General features: G+C 34.7%; 1 protein-coding gene across 7 annotated transcripts in view; it reads right to left on the bottom strand.

Moving 5' to 3' along the window:
* VPS13B (vacuolar protein sorting 13 homolog B) overlaps nt 1-16451 on the bottom strand; it is a 980186-nt gene that overhangs the window by 386150 nt on the left and 577585 nt on the right. The window lies entirely within an intron of this gene.

Raw genomic sequence — 16451 nt, 5'->3', positions numbered from 1 at the left:
CGCGGCACTATGAGAATGTATGATTCTTTTCCGCAGCACTATGAGAATGTATGATTTCTTTGTTAGAAAAGGTGATGGAAGCTTGTTCATCTATTTCACTCCCTTAGCCCTTGCTCTTTGTTCTTTATATAACTCAGCTATCATATAGACTAAATTGCTAAGAGAACTACAAGGTTACTGATGTATAATAATGCCAAGGTTTACGATATAGAGTTGGAATGTACAACTTTGATCTTACTAGATGCACTGGTTAGCAATGAATAAAATTATCTGTAGCTTTAAGCTAAATTAATTGAAACAAATAGTTAAAAATTTCCAGGAAGGTTTTAGAGTAAAAATAGCAAGGCAGTATGCTAAAGTAGGAAGAACACAAATCAGGAGCCAGAGAAACCTGTCTGCGTCTAAAATTGTTTTTTACATGATGGTAAGTTTTGTTGATTCAAAAAAGCTTTATTGTGAGTAATCAAAAGGGAAATAATATTTGGCCCCTATGAAAGCTTTTATCAGCAGAAAAGTTAAACTAACATGGAGGATAAAAATAAATTTACTAGAAGAGATACTGAAAAAAGCTTCAATTATATTCATTAGAAAAAAATTAGTTACATCAACTAAACACTAATGAAACTAATTACTGGGGGTGGTAGACGGAGTCCTGGGTCCTACTGAGAAAATTATAGGAAAAAAGGTAAAAGTCTGATTAAGTCTATGCTTTGGTTGGCTAACAAAGTAGTGCAGGTGAGCACACCCACTTCCAGAGACTGGTCAAATGATAATGGACAGTGAATGACTACTCAGACTCAAGATGATAGGTATCTGGGCCAGCTGCTTAGGATTGGAGATGACATGCAATAGGCCAGGCAAGGCCCTTAGGCTGACATTAGTGAATTCTAGCAAAGAGAGGAGCAAGGAGAGGGCAGGACTTGAACAAGCAGGCAGCATGGGTAGTGAGATGTTACAGGGAATTACCAACAGGGGATGGAGGAAAATAAATGGGCACTGGTCAACAAGACATAGCAGCATGCACAGAACTGAGAAGGGTGAATTCCTAAGCTAAGAGCTGAACCTAGTTTTCTTTTTCTTTTTTCTAACTTAGAAAAATTACAATTTAGGAATGCACATGCAAGAAAAGATGACCTGAAGTTTTACATTAAACCAGAATTGCATTAGACATAGGGTGCATAAATTTGAGTCATGAACCCTTTCAATTTGCCATTTGGATAAACAGAAAAAGAATTAGTGAAGGTGGGGAGGAGTAACATTCTGAGAGCCTTTCTATGGTAGAAAGCTCTGGTTTCATCTGAACACTGGTATAATTCCATTAATTCTTAAAAGGCCCAGCTCAGATATCACTTTTTCTATGAAGCCTTTCTTGACTACCCTTTCTCCAGATGCCCTCCCTCCTGAATAGTTGTTCTTAGGGTTTATTTACAATTGTAAATACAATAACGTCACAATGACTTATCAATCTCCCCCACTACACCACAAATTTCCTAAGGTCAGGAACTACCAAGCCTATCTAGCAATCAGTACATGCTATTTAAATTCACTGATTTAAACTGACACAAATCTTTAGGTCCGCCCAAATTCTGACAGTCAGAAAATATCTTTGGCAATTGATAATCTAGCCTATTTCCCTAGATTATTACTCCTCATATAAAAATTATATTCATTTACTTTAAAACAGCCAATACTTTCTACATTTTAAGTGATGAATCTATTTAATAGGGTACCCTTCACATAAAGCTGAAGTTACCAAGGGAGTTTTAATTCCATACTCCTCTGTAGTTGTACCTGGTTCTTATTAAGATCTTATTTTGTGCTCAAATTTTGAAGATGCCTTTTTACTTTTTAAATAGTATTTTATAATTCATGTCTTCTAATCCACTTTGGGGGGGAATCTTTGAGGATCTGTTTCTTTGCCCATTGCTTCTGTCTTTTGTGAATTGGGAATTTTGTCTGTATTTCATTTTACTTAGAATCTACTTAGAATTTACCAGCAGCAAAAGGGAGAATCAGAAACATCCCATTCAAGGGAGCTCTGTGGTGATGGAACAGCTCTATATCTTGATTGTGATGGTGGTTACACAAATCTGTACATCTGACAACTGCATAGAATAATACAGACATAAACACAAATAAGTGAATGTAAAGCTGAATACAGTTGTGTATTGATTATACTGATGTCAACTTCCTGGTCTTGATTATTGTACTGTTATTATGCAAAAAGTTACCAGTGAGGCAAACCAGGTGAAATGCACACAAGATTTTATTTTATATCTACTTACATATATATATATATTTATGTGTATATATATGTGTGTATATACACACACATATATATACACATAAATATATATATTTATGTACATATATATGTACATAATATACATATACATATTAATATACATATATTATATACATTTAATATACATATATTATGTACATATATATATATATACACACACACAATATATCTAATTCCCCATGAATCTGTAAGTATTTTTTAAAAAATTCTCTTAATGGCCATGCAGAAATAGTAAGGTAACCTGCCAAAGTATTGGTCTTGAAATTACCCATAGGTGAAGAAACAAACAAACAAAAAAAGGCAAAAACTCCAAATAAATACAAAAACCAAAAAACAACTCTTCAACATTTTATAATCATAAGGCCAGCACCTGGGAGTCTGAGTCTCAACTATGGTATGAACAAAATTTCAATCTGAAGAGGCTTGCCCCACGCAGACAGTGCTCCAGATGACAGGCAAAGGTGAAAGCAGATTTTCTTGGGATGAACTAAATTTGAACTGAAAGGACTTCCAGAGATCAGATTCTAAGTAAAATGAAATGCAGACAAAATTCCCAGCTCACACTAGACAGCAAGGTACCATGAGAGACAGCAGAAGCAATGGGCAAAAGAAGCACATCCTCAAAGACCTCAAAAACAGTGGATTAGCAGCCATGAATTATAAAATACTATTTAAAAAGTAAAAAAGCATCTGCACAATATGAGCACAGAATAAGATCTTAATAAGAACCAGGTACAACTATAGAGGAGAATGGAATTAAAACTCAAGTAGATTAAACTCAACTAAAGTGATAGTAAATTAAAAGAAAGATTCAAAGAAATACAGAATGTAATCCAAAGAGGCAAAGAAATATTATACATGGCAGAGCGTTAAGATACATAGAAAAAAAGGGAGAAGGCCTACAAAAATGCCTATTTGGAACTTGAGAAAGATAATACAAGATATATGGAAGAGGAATTATTTGAAGATATAATATCTGAGAATTATTCCACAAATGTTGAAAAAATGCCGAACTTGAAATCCAGACAGCTCAAGGAATTCTAAGAAGTAATGAAAAGGAAAACACAGGTCAATATATGCATAAATCTAAATAAAATATCTAAATCAGTAATAATAATGATACATAAATTGTGAGGGTAAGACTGGCTAAAAATAAGACACTGGAAAGTTAAACTATATAAATTAGGAGACCAGGTAATTTGAGGTAAAGTGTTCTAAGGTTCTTGCTGGGGAGGAAGGCAAAGATATTACCTTCAGACTTGCTAAAATTATATACATGAACTAAAAGACCACTAAATATTAGTTACTAAAATAATAAGCATGGAACATACAAATTCCAAATAGAATAAAAATTAGAATGTAAGAAAAACAAAACTGTGCAAATAGAATGCACATAGATATAAATAAATCCAACTACAATAATAATTAAAGTAAATATAAATGATTTGAACACTGTAGTAAAAAGATAAAAAATGTCAGATTGGATTTAATAAATAATATTGTTTCTTTTCTTTCCCTTCTTTCTCTCTTTCTTTCCTTCTTTTTTTTTTTAGACAGAGTCTCACTCTGTCACCCTGGGGAGAGTATTACTCTGTCGCCCTGGGTGGAGTATCACGGAATCATTGTAGCTCACAGCAACCTCAAATTCCTGGGTTCCAGCAATTCTCCTGCCTTAGCTGCCCCAGTAGCTGAGATTACAGGCATGGACTCCACACCCAGATAGTTTTTCTATTTTTTACTAGGGCTGGGGGTCCCTCTTGCTCAGAGTGGTCTCAAACTCCTGAGCTCAAGTGATCCACCAGCCTCAACCTCCTAGAGTGCTACTGCACCTGGCCTATATTCTGTTTCTTATGAGACCTAAAACTTTAGGTTAGAGTCAACAAATGGAAAAATACATACTAGGCAACCACCAAAAGAAAGATGAAGTCATTACATTGACATTACACAACATAGACTTTAACCCTACTAAAAAATAAGAGTTTCAGTTTCCACCTGAAAATGAAAGATTCTATTCATCTGGAAGTTAAGATAATTCTATATTTATTTGTAAAAATAACCTCAAAACATTCAAAGAAAAACTGATTGCTCTAAGAGAGAAAAAATAACAAACCTATCATCTATTGTGCAAAATTTTAACCCATTAAGCAGATAAAAAAAAATGTGACTATTTGAAAATCATATTTGATGAAGCAGACATTTACAGAATACAAGTAGACAACAAGGCTTTTTCTTAAGCACACAGTAACATTTACAAAAATGCACTACGTGTATGACAGTGGTCATAACCATTTTAGCACAGAGACAGCTTTCATGGATGACTATTTTTCCACACAGAGTGTGGAGGTGGTTTCAGGATGATTCAAGTGTATCAGTCATTAGAATCTCACAAGGAGTGCACAGTCTCCACCTCAGATCATTAGGCATTAGAGTCTCACAAGCAGTGCACAATGTAGTTCCCTGGCATGAGCATTTTAATTAGGGTTCTGGCTCCATGAGAAGTGACTGTCCTACATATCTGACAGGCTGCAGAGCTCAGGCTGGGATGCCAGAGATGGGACACGGTAAATACAGACCAGTATCTGTTGGCTGGGAACTGAAGTGTTAGGCCATAAAGCTAGCCTCAACACATTTCAGAGAATTAATATCATACGGAATATACTCTCAGAGCAAATTATAATTCAGCTAGATATTTTATTAAAGAAGAGAACTGAAAAACTATTCTCTGTAGATCCTAGTCATTAAGAAAAAGAAGAGGACTAAAAAATTGTCTATGTTTGGAAATTTAAAAGCGAATTTCTAAATTAGTCACTCATTGGTCAAAAAAATCATTATAGAAATGAATAAATATTTAAAAGCAGAATGTTATGCATTAAAGGTTGTGGGATGTAATTAAAGTGGCACTTAGAGAAAAATTTATTTTCTAAAATGCTAGTTTAGTAAAAAGAAAAGGCTCAAAATTAATAAGCTAAACAAAAAAGGCAGAATAAACCGAAAAGAAAAAAGGGAAGGATATAGAACAGAAATTAATGAAATAAAAAGGAGAAGATCAAGAAAGCCAAAAAAGGACAAACTTCCAGAAAGAAGAAAAAAAGATAAAGATAGAAGGCCAAACATACTATGATGCTGTGGAGATCAAACAGATCCACAATGGGTGGATTCTACAACTTGCTATGGAAAAAAAGAAACCTCTACTAGTGACCACTGTCCCTAGAAGATATTTCTTGTCCTTTCACCATGGGATTAATACAAAGATTGTCCTCCCATTTCTTCCACAAGTATAACGTTACTCTCCTTGTACAGTGCCTTTTCTACATGAAAATGACCCTATTTTAAAATTATATCCTGATACTATGAAAATTCTAGTAATTTAATACAGGGTAGAAAGCAACCAAGTTCTTTCCTATTCCTAGCCTTAGTTAAGAATGACAAAACTATATCCTCCTCTCAAAGCATCCCTTTCTCTAAACCTAACTTGTATTCATTCGTTTAACAGGTAAATATGGCACTGTATGTTAAGGTTTTTTTTTTTTTTTACTGTTGGGGATTCATTGAGGTGATTCATTCATTCAAAGAACCAGGTTATATTGATTGCGTTTGTTAGGTAAGGTCCCTCTCATACTTGCATCCTGCCCCCAAAAGATGTGTATGTCAAGTCTTTTGATAGGCCCTAGAAATCCCAGCTCCCTGTATGGTTCCTGTTCTCATTGAGCTCACAGGCTAGTGGAGGGTTGGGAAACAATTATAAAATAATAATGATATAAAAGGTTACAGAAGCACACAGAAGGAACACTTGACTAGACTTGGGAAGCCAAGGCAAGAGGAAGGCAATGTTCCTCTTATGTTTTGAAACAAGTTCAAAAAATCCCAGTCTTCTCATTTCATACAATGAAGAAGATCAGAAAAAGGAAAGAATAGGATCAAAGGCCAATGGTATGAGAGAATGACACATCCTGAAACTCTGAAGAGGCTCTGAACAGCGGGTGAGGAGAAAGGCAAGAGAGGAACCAATGCTACAAGGCAACAGAGACTTCAAGCTAAAGGCAGGCAGACCCTCCTTTACAAAGCATCAGAGATCTGTACCAGGCCCAGCTTTGGGGAGTGAAGAGGTATGGCCCATAGTTTAGACTCTCCTTTGCAAACTGGCATTTTCTCCCCTGCCAAATATGTTATATAAATTATCCAGTAGCATAGAAGTCAGGAGCAGAGGAAAACCTGGGTCTTATGGGGCTGGTACCATACTCCTTTGAGCCACAGGCGCTGCCCATGGGTTTTATTCTTAATTATAAATATTAAGTGAGATAAGACATAAAGACTGGCATAGAAATCATCACATTACAAAAATGAAAATGCATCAGAAAAAAATATCATCTTATACTGAATCTGTCTTCTGTTTCTGTATAAGGAGGCCAGGCACAGTGGCTCATGCCTATGATCTTGGCACTTCAGGAGACTGAGGCAGGAGAATCCCTTAAGGCCAGCATTTTGAGATCAGCCTGAGCAAGGATGAGACTGTCTCTACAAAAATAGAAAACTTAGCGAAGTTTAGTGGCGGGTACCCAGAGTCCCAGCTACTGGGGGAGGCTAAGGCAGAAAGATCCCTCAAGCCCGGGAGTTTGAGGTTCCAGGTTGCAGTGAGCCACTACTGCACTCTAGCTTGGGAAACAGAGCAAGACTCAATAAACAAAAACAAATACCCCACAAACAAACACAAAATAAAAAACATAAGTAAAACAACAATAAAGCAAAAAGAAGACAGACTTAATTGGATAAAACCTGTATTAGCATTCTGAAAAAAAAAAAAGAAAGCTGAGCAGAGAACACACCACTGACCCTCAATTTAATAAATCCAACTCAATAAATTTTACTCACATTTTTAATTTGATCTATTTCCTCAATCTAAAAACATTTTAAAACCATGCTTGTTTGTAAGCAATAAACTCTTGCTTTCTAAGCCAAAAAGAGTTTATTGTAGAAAATTTAGGCCAATTAAAAATATACTTTCATCTTTAAAAAACACCATTTCTTCAACAATTCTTAGCCTTCTAAGATCTTGAAACCAGGAAACATCAATGTATTTGCTATGCAGGCAGTCTCCCAAGTATAAAATTAAAGTTTATATTACAAATTATAAAGGTAGGCCACTTGGCTTATTGGTTTTGGTTAACACAAAGACTACTTTAAAAAATTAGCGAATATGTACCAACATTACAAGTTTGGTTTTATTTTACTCTGATAAAAATAAATACAGTGTAGCTGTTTTTCAGACTTAGAAAATAAAACTCCAACTTTTCTTTCTTATTATATAATCCCCATGACATATTTTCAATTCTTTACAGTTAGAGAAAATATACTGCTAATACAATTATTTACTTTACTTTCTGAAAAATACGTGAATTTTTTTGCAAGTTGAAATAGTAGCTAATCTTTAAAGTACAAACTATTCTCCTATTTTGTTATATACATACTTAAAACCAATGGCCATTATTATAGAATATTCAAATCATTTTGCTTGTTCTTAATACCAAAGAAAACATTCAAAATATATATATATATTTTTTTTTTTTTGTAGAGACAGAGTCTCACTTTATGGCCCTCGGTAGAGTGCCGTGGCTTCACACAGATCACAGCAACCTCCAACTCCTGGGCTTAAGTGATTCTCTTCCCTCAGCCTCCCGAGTAGCTGGGACTACAGGCGCCCTCCACAACGCCCAGCTATTTTTTTGGTTGCAGTTTGGCCAGGGCCGGGTTTGAACCCGCCACCCTCGGTATATGGGGCTGGTGCCTTACCGACTGAGCTACAGGCGCTGCCCTCAAAATATTTTCAAATACTACACATTAACCTTAAAAAAATTTATTTTTGAGTCGCAAATCATAATTGCATACATTTCTGAGGAACATTAACTTTTATTAAGTGCTATTAGAGCAAGATGTCTTCTGAAAGATATATTTCATATCTCATAGTACACTAGATTTTTTAAGATATGACTATATGGAGTTATAGGTATAAGATTAAAAAATGATTTATTTTTATTTTTTCAAAACTTGGAAATCATTTTAGTTTTTAAAATACTATTTTCCCTAAGCAAAAAGCTTTATTCTTTTTACTTAAAAAAGGCTGAAAAGCAATTGGATTACAATGCCAAAAATAAAACTATATTTTATTCAAGAGAGCTTTGATTTAATGCCCCAAGTTTTCACAGCACAAGAAACAACTGCAGAATAATTAGAGCAAAGAATTCTAATAGAATGATACTTCACTAGGGCACTAACACAGTGAGGACCAGAATGCCTAATTTAACAATGAATGCCTTAAAAAACATAATGTAAATACCTTATAATAAAACTTTATTATTGTTCCATTTCCTACTTAAAATTTTCCTAGAAATATTTGCTATCATAAATAGGAATTAAATTTTCGTATCTCAAATTCACATACTTCTCTACACTCTAGGAACTTTGCTCTCTCTCCTCACTGCAGCCTTTAAAACCTTTTAGCAATTCAAATCAGGAAAGGGGGGTGAGTCATGATGCCCATAACTTCCTTACCCTTAACACAAAAAGCTGCTTTATTGGCTAAAATGTAGGAGTTATAATTGTAATTGCTTTGCCCTTCCGAAACTCTTCTCCCATACCATTTGAACCATTCAGCAGGTGGTGTAGGAGGATAAAGTCTGCAATAGTTGGTCAATAATGTAATCACAGGAACCAAAGAAGACTTTAAGTATGTAACAGGAAACATAGCTTTAATGTTTTCCTTTTTAAATTGATTTAGTCTGGGTCAGGCCTGTTGTATGTTTACATAAGGAACAGCTCATGTTGAACCATTTACTGCTCATTGCTGAATCGGCATATCTCGGGAATTCACTGTAAAGAAGTAAAATTCATTCACTTATAGCCCAATTGAGATCTACAAATGTTAAATAGGCCAGAAAATAGGAATGTAAAAAGAAGTGAAACTTTATGTCTTGATTTAAATTAAATGTCCACAAATTTATCCTCAGGTCTCTATAAGTGACAGTAATTTTGTAAGCAAAATGGACAGGGAATATCATGGTTGACTGTCAGGCCAAAAGCAATGCTGAGTTCTATGACTAAAGGCAGGGGTTCTCATCTTAGTGTAGAAGAATCACCCAGGGAACTTTTTAAAAATGTTAAGTTCCCACCTCTAGGGTTTCTGACTGAGCAGGTCTGAACCAGGGCTGAGAACCAGGCCTCCTGCCTTCTCTCTCTTTTATCTAAATTAGCATCCCTACTTACTGATTCCAAAACTCTTTGATTTCAACTTTACATCTCTGCTATCTGAACTGAGGTGAGCAGGGAAAAAGACCCACAAATCTAATAGTATTTCATTTATAAAACAAATTAATATTTGCCCTGCCTCCTTCACTGAGCTATTTAGAGAAAACACCTCTTCTTTTCTTCAAGGATAAGGTTTCTGCTAATCCACTCCACCTTTGAAGGCCGGGTCATGTCATTTTTTTTGCACTCTCATGTACATGGTACTGAGAACGTGGTTTGGCACATAGTTGGTAGGCTTTTAATACATAAAAGTTGAATCGATAACGAATATTCTTCTTTATTCCCTTTATTTCCCATGGGAATTTTACTCAATCACTTTTTCTTTTTCTTCTCTCTTGTACCTCTTATCCTTCTGGCTAAAAGCTCAAGTTATTCTCTTTGTAGAAGAGACAGACAGACCGACAAACTCTCTGCTTGAGACCCTACATTTCCGCAGCTACAATTACTCCTTCTCTCACATTACCTTTCAGTCAGAAACTTATTTTTCTCTCAGTATTTCTATCTCATTTATTTTCTCCTCTAGCCAAGAACAATCAGGTATCATTCCTACCTCTTCTGAGAAATTTTCTTGGAAGAGAGTGTCAGCTGATTTTCTTTTTTTCCTTTTTTATTTATTATTAAATCATAGCTGTGTACATTAATGTGATCATGGGGCACCATACACTGGCTCCATAGATCGTTTGACACATTTTCATCACACTGGTTAACATAGCCTTCCTGGCACTTTCCCAGTTATTGTGTTAAGACATTTATATTCCACATCGACCAAGTCTCACATGTACCACCGTAAGATGCACCATGGTGTAATCCCACCAATCACCCTCCCTCCACCCATCCTGCCCCTCCCTCGCCTCCCCCTTCCCCATATTCTTAGGTTATAACTGGGTTATAGCTTTCATATGAAAGCCATTAATTAGTTTCATAGTAGGGCTGAGTACATTAGATACTTTTTCTTCCATTCTTGAGATACTTTACTAAGAATAATATGTTCCAGCTCAATCCATGTAAACATGAAAGAGGTAAAGTCTCCATCTTTCTTTAAGGCTGCACAATATTCCATGGTATACATATACGACAATTTATTAATCCATTCGTGGATCGATGGGCACTTGGGCTTTTTCCATGACTTAGCAATTATGGATTGGGCTGCAATAAACATTCTGGTACAAATATCTTTGTTATAATGTGAGTTTTGGTCTTCCGGGTATATACCTAGTAGAGGAATTATAGGATCAAATGGAAGGTCTATTTTTAGATCTCTAAGTGTTCTCCAAACACCTTTCCAAAAGGAATGTATTAATTTGCATTCCCACCAGCAGTGTAGAAGTGTTCCCTTTTCTCCACATCCATGCCAACATCTCTGGTCTTGGGGTTTTGTGATATGGGCTAATCTTACAGTAGTTAGATGATGTCTCAAAGCAGTTTTAATTTGCATTTCTCTGATGATTAAGGATGATGAGCATTTTTTTCATGTGTCTGTAGGCCGTGTGCCTGTCTTCTTCAGAGAAGTTTCTCTTCAAGTCTCTTGCCCAGCCTGAGATGGGATCACTTGTTCTTTTCTTGCTAATACGTTTGAGTTCTCTGTGGAGTCTAGTTATTAAACCTTTGTTGGATACAACCTGCAAATATCTTGTCCCATTCTGAGGGCTGTCTGCTTGCTTTACTTACTGTGTTCTTGGCTGTGCAGAATCTTTTTAGTGTATTTTTCATGCTGCTTCAATTGCCCGGGGCCGGGGGGGGTCCTCCTCATAAAATATTCACCCAGGCTGATTTCTTCAAGAGTTTTCCCTGCATTTTCTTCAGCTGATTTTCCAAGTACTGAATCCATGGGCAATTTTTAGTCATTAACTCAGCAGACTTTTCTGGACATGTGAAAATTCAAAATGGCAGTCGAACATGCTGGTAAGGAACACAAACTGAAACTGTAGCCTTCTTGTATCTGTTATTCTATGTCTGCCAGCTACCATGGATAGGGAGCCTTTGGACAAACTGAGGTTTCAGTGCTTCATTTTATACATGTAAAAAGTGAAGTCACTGGGGGAGTTAAATGAGTTAACCCATGCAAGGCAGTATCTGACATAGAATAAGTGAATAATGTATCAACTATTCCTCCTTAATCTCCTTTACTAGATTCCTATTTTGTTTGCCCCTTTCAATATTGGTGTTCTCCAGGGCTTCATCTTCAGTTTTGTTTTAAGCTTTATATGCAATCATTTGTGCCACAACTGACTCACAAATGCCAGTACAGGTACTTTCCAATTGTAATTCCAATTATATAATAAAAGAGATAAATGTACATTTTCTGGCCCAGTCACTTCTAGGATGAATGCCAAACTTCTTCAAATTAGTCATAAGACAGTTGACTAATGTTAGGGTTCCAGGGTCAGGGAGAGTACAACATAATACTGTATGAAGGACATGAATTTTAAAGTTATAATTATATGCAAATTCTGGTTCTACCAGCTATGTATCCTTAGGGAAGTCAACCAACCTCACTGATTATCTGTTTCCCCCAGAAAGGGATAATGAGACTTACCCACATAGGTTTCTTCTGGGATTAAATGTGGCCACTTTAATTAATATCCTTAGCATTAATAAATGACACCTAATTATTATTATTAATACAGTAGGTAAGAAAGAAGCTGAAAGGTCTGCTTTGGGACTGAGTCCATATAATTGGTAGTAAGTACTCCTGTGGCCAATTGGTTAGTGCATGGTACTGATATCATATAATTGGTATTACTCTGTACTATAAAATCGAAAAAGAACACTGATGATATAGAGGCAGTTTATTTATTTATATTTTTTTTTTTTTGTAGAGACAGAGTCTCACTGTACCACCCTTGGTAGAGTACCGTGGCGTCACACGGCTCACAGCAACCTCTAACTCTTGGGCTTACGCGATTCTCTTGCCTCAGCCTCCCGAGCAGCTGGGACTACAGGTGCCCGCCACAACGCCCGGCTATTTGTTTTTTGTTGTTGCAGTTTGGCCGGGGCTGGGTTTGAACCCGCCACCCTCGGCATATGGGGCCGGCGCCCTACTCACTGAGCCACAGGCGCCGCCTGATATAGAAGCAGTTTAATAAACAAAGGGACCCTTTAAATAATTTCTAGAGTTGAAACAGAACATTATGTAAAAACATGGTTTCTCTATCTCTCTAGTCTAAGTGCTAACTTAATACTAAGACTCATCAGCTACCTCACATTCTGAAAAGAAAGAAGGATCTTATAAAGAGGAAAGGAGCAAGAAAAGACCATAGCCACTTATTAACTTATCTTTAATTAAGCAGTAATTTTATATTAACTAGTAGTTTTATGATGGGGAAATAATGCATTTTAAAGGAAATGACATGACAGCTGGGTTTATCAATTATTTTCTTTTTGATGACTAAATTATAGACAACTTCATTTAAATCTAAATACTCATCTCCTTTTACTTCAAGATTCACAAAATATCCTTACTAGTTAAGAAAATGAAGTAAATTTTCACAATTTACCTTTGGGAAAATATGAGCTTAGAATTTATTTTTTTTTTCAGTTAGTCACAAACTTGGGCTGATAAATCCTTATTTGCTCACTAATGTTATAAATGAGTTATAACCACATTATGATTTAAGCAGCTATATGATCAATGTGAAAGGTATACCAAACTAGACCAAACAATTTTCTTTTTGTTAGAGATGTATATTCCAAGGAAATGTACTATTTGATCATGACTACATAGAAAGAAAGGTACTAGAATCTAGAGAAAAGGAAATGTTATTTTAATTTTATAAAGAATTTAATCATGATGTCGATCTTCAACAAAGTTAAAATTTACTATGTCAGATTTTTTTTTTTTGGCAGTTTTTTTGGCCGGGGACGAGTTTGAACGCACCACCTCTGGTATATGGGGCCAGAGCCTTACTCCTTTGAGCCACAGGTGCCGCAATATGTCAGATGTTTTTGAACACTAAAAGTGTTCTATATTAGTAATTATGTAAGTTAACTAAACTAAGAACAAATTAAGCCAAACCAGACACATTTCCTTTTTTGGTTATATGACAAGGATAATGAATAAGAAAATAGCATCAGTATTATGAAACTTGATGTTATAAAGTTATGTAAATGACTATGGTAAGATACTTTTGTTAATATAGTGGAGAAATATGGACTTAAGGGAAACATAACATAATAGACTTAGCGCTGATTTAATACTACATTCAAACAATATCTGTAAGGAGTCAGGTCTCTAGTAACATGCCAGAGGATTTGGCTCAATTAAATGTGTTTTATAATCATTTTAATGAATTCATATAAATCAATCATCAAATTTTCAGATGACAAAGTTGGGAAGTATAGCTGAGATGGTAAATGAGAGAACCCAGATTCTATAGTATTTCAAAATATTGGAACAAAGAGTTAATCAAAATTAATATGATGGAAATTTAACAATAACAAATGCAAAATTATTAAGTATATTAAAATAATCAACATATAGGATGTGGAAGAAATGGCTTGAAAACACTTCAAATCAAAAAAGAAAGAAAGAAAGAAAAAAGAACAACAACAAAAACAACAAAAGATGTCTAGGAAAGTTAAGGCTAGTTTATGAGGAAAATATTAAAAGTATTGTCACATGTAAGTCCAGCCTTTTAACTTTTAAATAGTATAGAACATACTACACTCATACTACAAAGTTTCATAAGATTGAATTCAGTAACAAAAGAGGACAAGTTAAATATTATTCTTTCATTAATAATTAAATTTTAGAATGAGTGCATTTTATTTGCATAGTTTCAATTCACTCAATAATATATAATAACTCAGTATTATATGAAGGATCATAGAGCTTTTAAAAAAGTGTTAGAATAATATATTACAGGTATGTTTATATAAAATCCTCATAGATTTCTAAAATGTGGATGTAACTGGCATAAAAGTTAACATCATATATATTAAAGTCCAGAATGGTCTTTCTAGCAGTGAAGTTTACTGCAATTCCCACATAGTTGACTTTGAAAGACTAACTGTAAATTTAGTAAAATCGCTGCATTTCTTCAGATGGTAATACAACAAAAGCATACAATTTATTTTAGAGATAGTCAGATTTCCTACTTGCCTCTAATTTTTCCATGGTATGTCTTTGGCAACACTCCTGTTTTAGAACTCTACTATGATATCTACCATGGCTGTAAGTCAACTTCTATTTTACAAACCTTGAATCATCAGACTTTATTCCAACTGTGTATGCATCCTTTCTCTTTCAAATATTTTCTTTGTACCTTTATACATTTTTTTTTCATTTCACTTACTCAAAATAACTGGTTACTGTCATTAACAGATTCCCTATATATTTCCAAAAAATTCTAGGGTTTATAACAATCTCTTTCTCTACTAACCAATCATTACCCATCATCTCCTACTCATAAAAGTACGTTTACCTAGAAGATATCTTTTCAAAGATTATAATTTAAGTTAGGATTCAGAATTGACTCCCTTTTATTCATAATCTCAGCTAAAGATGATTGGCAATAATAAGGGTATTTAAACTCACAGTTGAGTCATTAAAAATAAACTTTTAAAAGAATAATTAATGACAGAAATGTTCACAGTACATTCATACTAATACAATCCTAAGTGTGTAGTGTATAATGCAACAGTATTAACACTAAGTGTTTGCCAGAATGTAGAGCAATGCACTCTCACACTCAGCTTCTAGGAATGTAAATCTGACACAACCACTTAGAGAACCATTAGGTGGTATCTAGCAGCACTGATGCGATGCATAACCTATAACTAGTAATTAAACTCATCGGTACGCAGGTTAGGGTTATGTCTTCCAATACAATAGCCACTAGCTATATCTAAAATTAAGCAAAATTTAAAAATTTAACACAAGTCACAGTTTAAGTTTTCAGTACCTACATGGAACTAATGGCTACTGTACTGGAAAGGGCAGACATAGAAATTTCCACTATCAGAGGATATTCTACTGGAAAGCACTGCCTTAGAGAAAGTACTATGTATACCTAAGTTTATAAGGAGAATATTGAAGAATATTCACTTTAACACACATGTGATAGAGAAAAACTAAAAACTTAAAAGTCCATCAATTGAAGGAATGACTAATAATAACCTGGTATATTCATGCAATAGAATATTATATGGCAACCAAAAAATCCATAACTGAAATTCTAAATATCCAAGTGAGAAGTATTACATGCACACCGCAAGTTGCAGAACAGAGATAAGTGGTAGATACAAAAACACATTTTCTTGTTCTCTATATTTTTGATACAGTTGTTTGAATAAAAAGGCCAATGAAATTATGGTGTAGTGGTTAGGGACACAAGCTAGCTGTGTGATTCAGAGCTTCATTTTTCTCAACTGCAAATATCTGTTATATTACTGAGCAGTGCCTATGGCTGTGGTGAAGACTAAAGGAAGTGATGTATGTGAAAGTACTCTGTAGCATGTGAAATACTACTCAAATGCCAGCTATTAATACGACCTATTATTTTAGGTAGGACTTGAAACTACAAGTTGTAAATTATCTGGGAATTTTTAACTGACATAAACTTCTTGTGTAGGTGGGATAAGGATGCTTGCAAGGTTTGTTTGCATGTGTGGTAAATACAATTTCTTTACTTTTGCATAAACAAAAATGGATAGAATCCTCCCCCCATTCAATCAATATACTGTACTTAGGTTAAGCAATTATTTAAAAAATATTCAATAATTATAATTGTGAATTATAAAATTCAGAAAATATTTCTGAATACTTAATATGTACCAGATGAGTTGCAAATGTTTTACATGCATTAATGTATGTAGTCTTCATAACAACCCTATGGGTAGACAGTAT

The sequence above is a fragment of the Nycticebus coucang genome, chromosome 13, assembly GCF_027406575.1.
Source record: "Nycticebus coucang isolate mNycCou1 chromosome 13, mNycCou1.pri, whole genome shotgun sequence".
In the NCBI taxonomy this organism is placed as follows: domain Eukaryota; kingdom Metazoa; phylum Chordata; class Mammalia; order Primates; family Lorisidae; genus Nycticebus; species Nycticebus coucang.
Note: the sequence above shows the minus strand (reverse complement) of the source record. Positions and strands in the feature narration are given on the sequence as shown.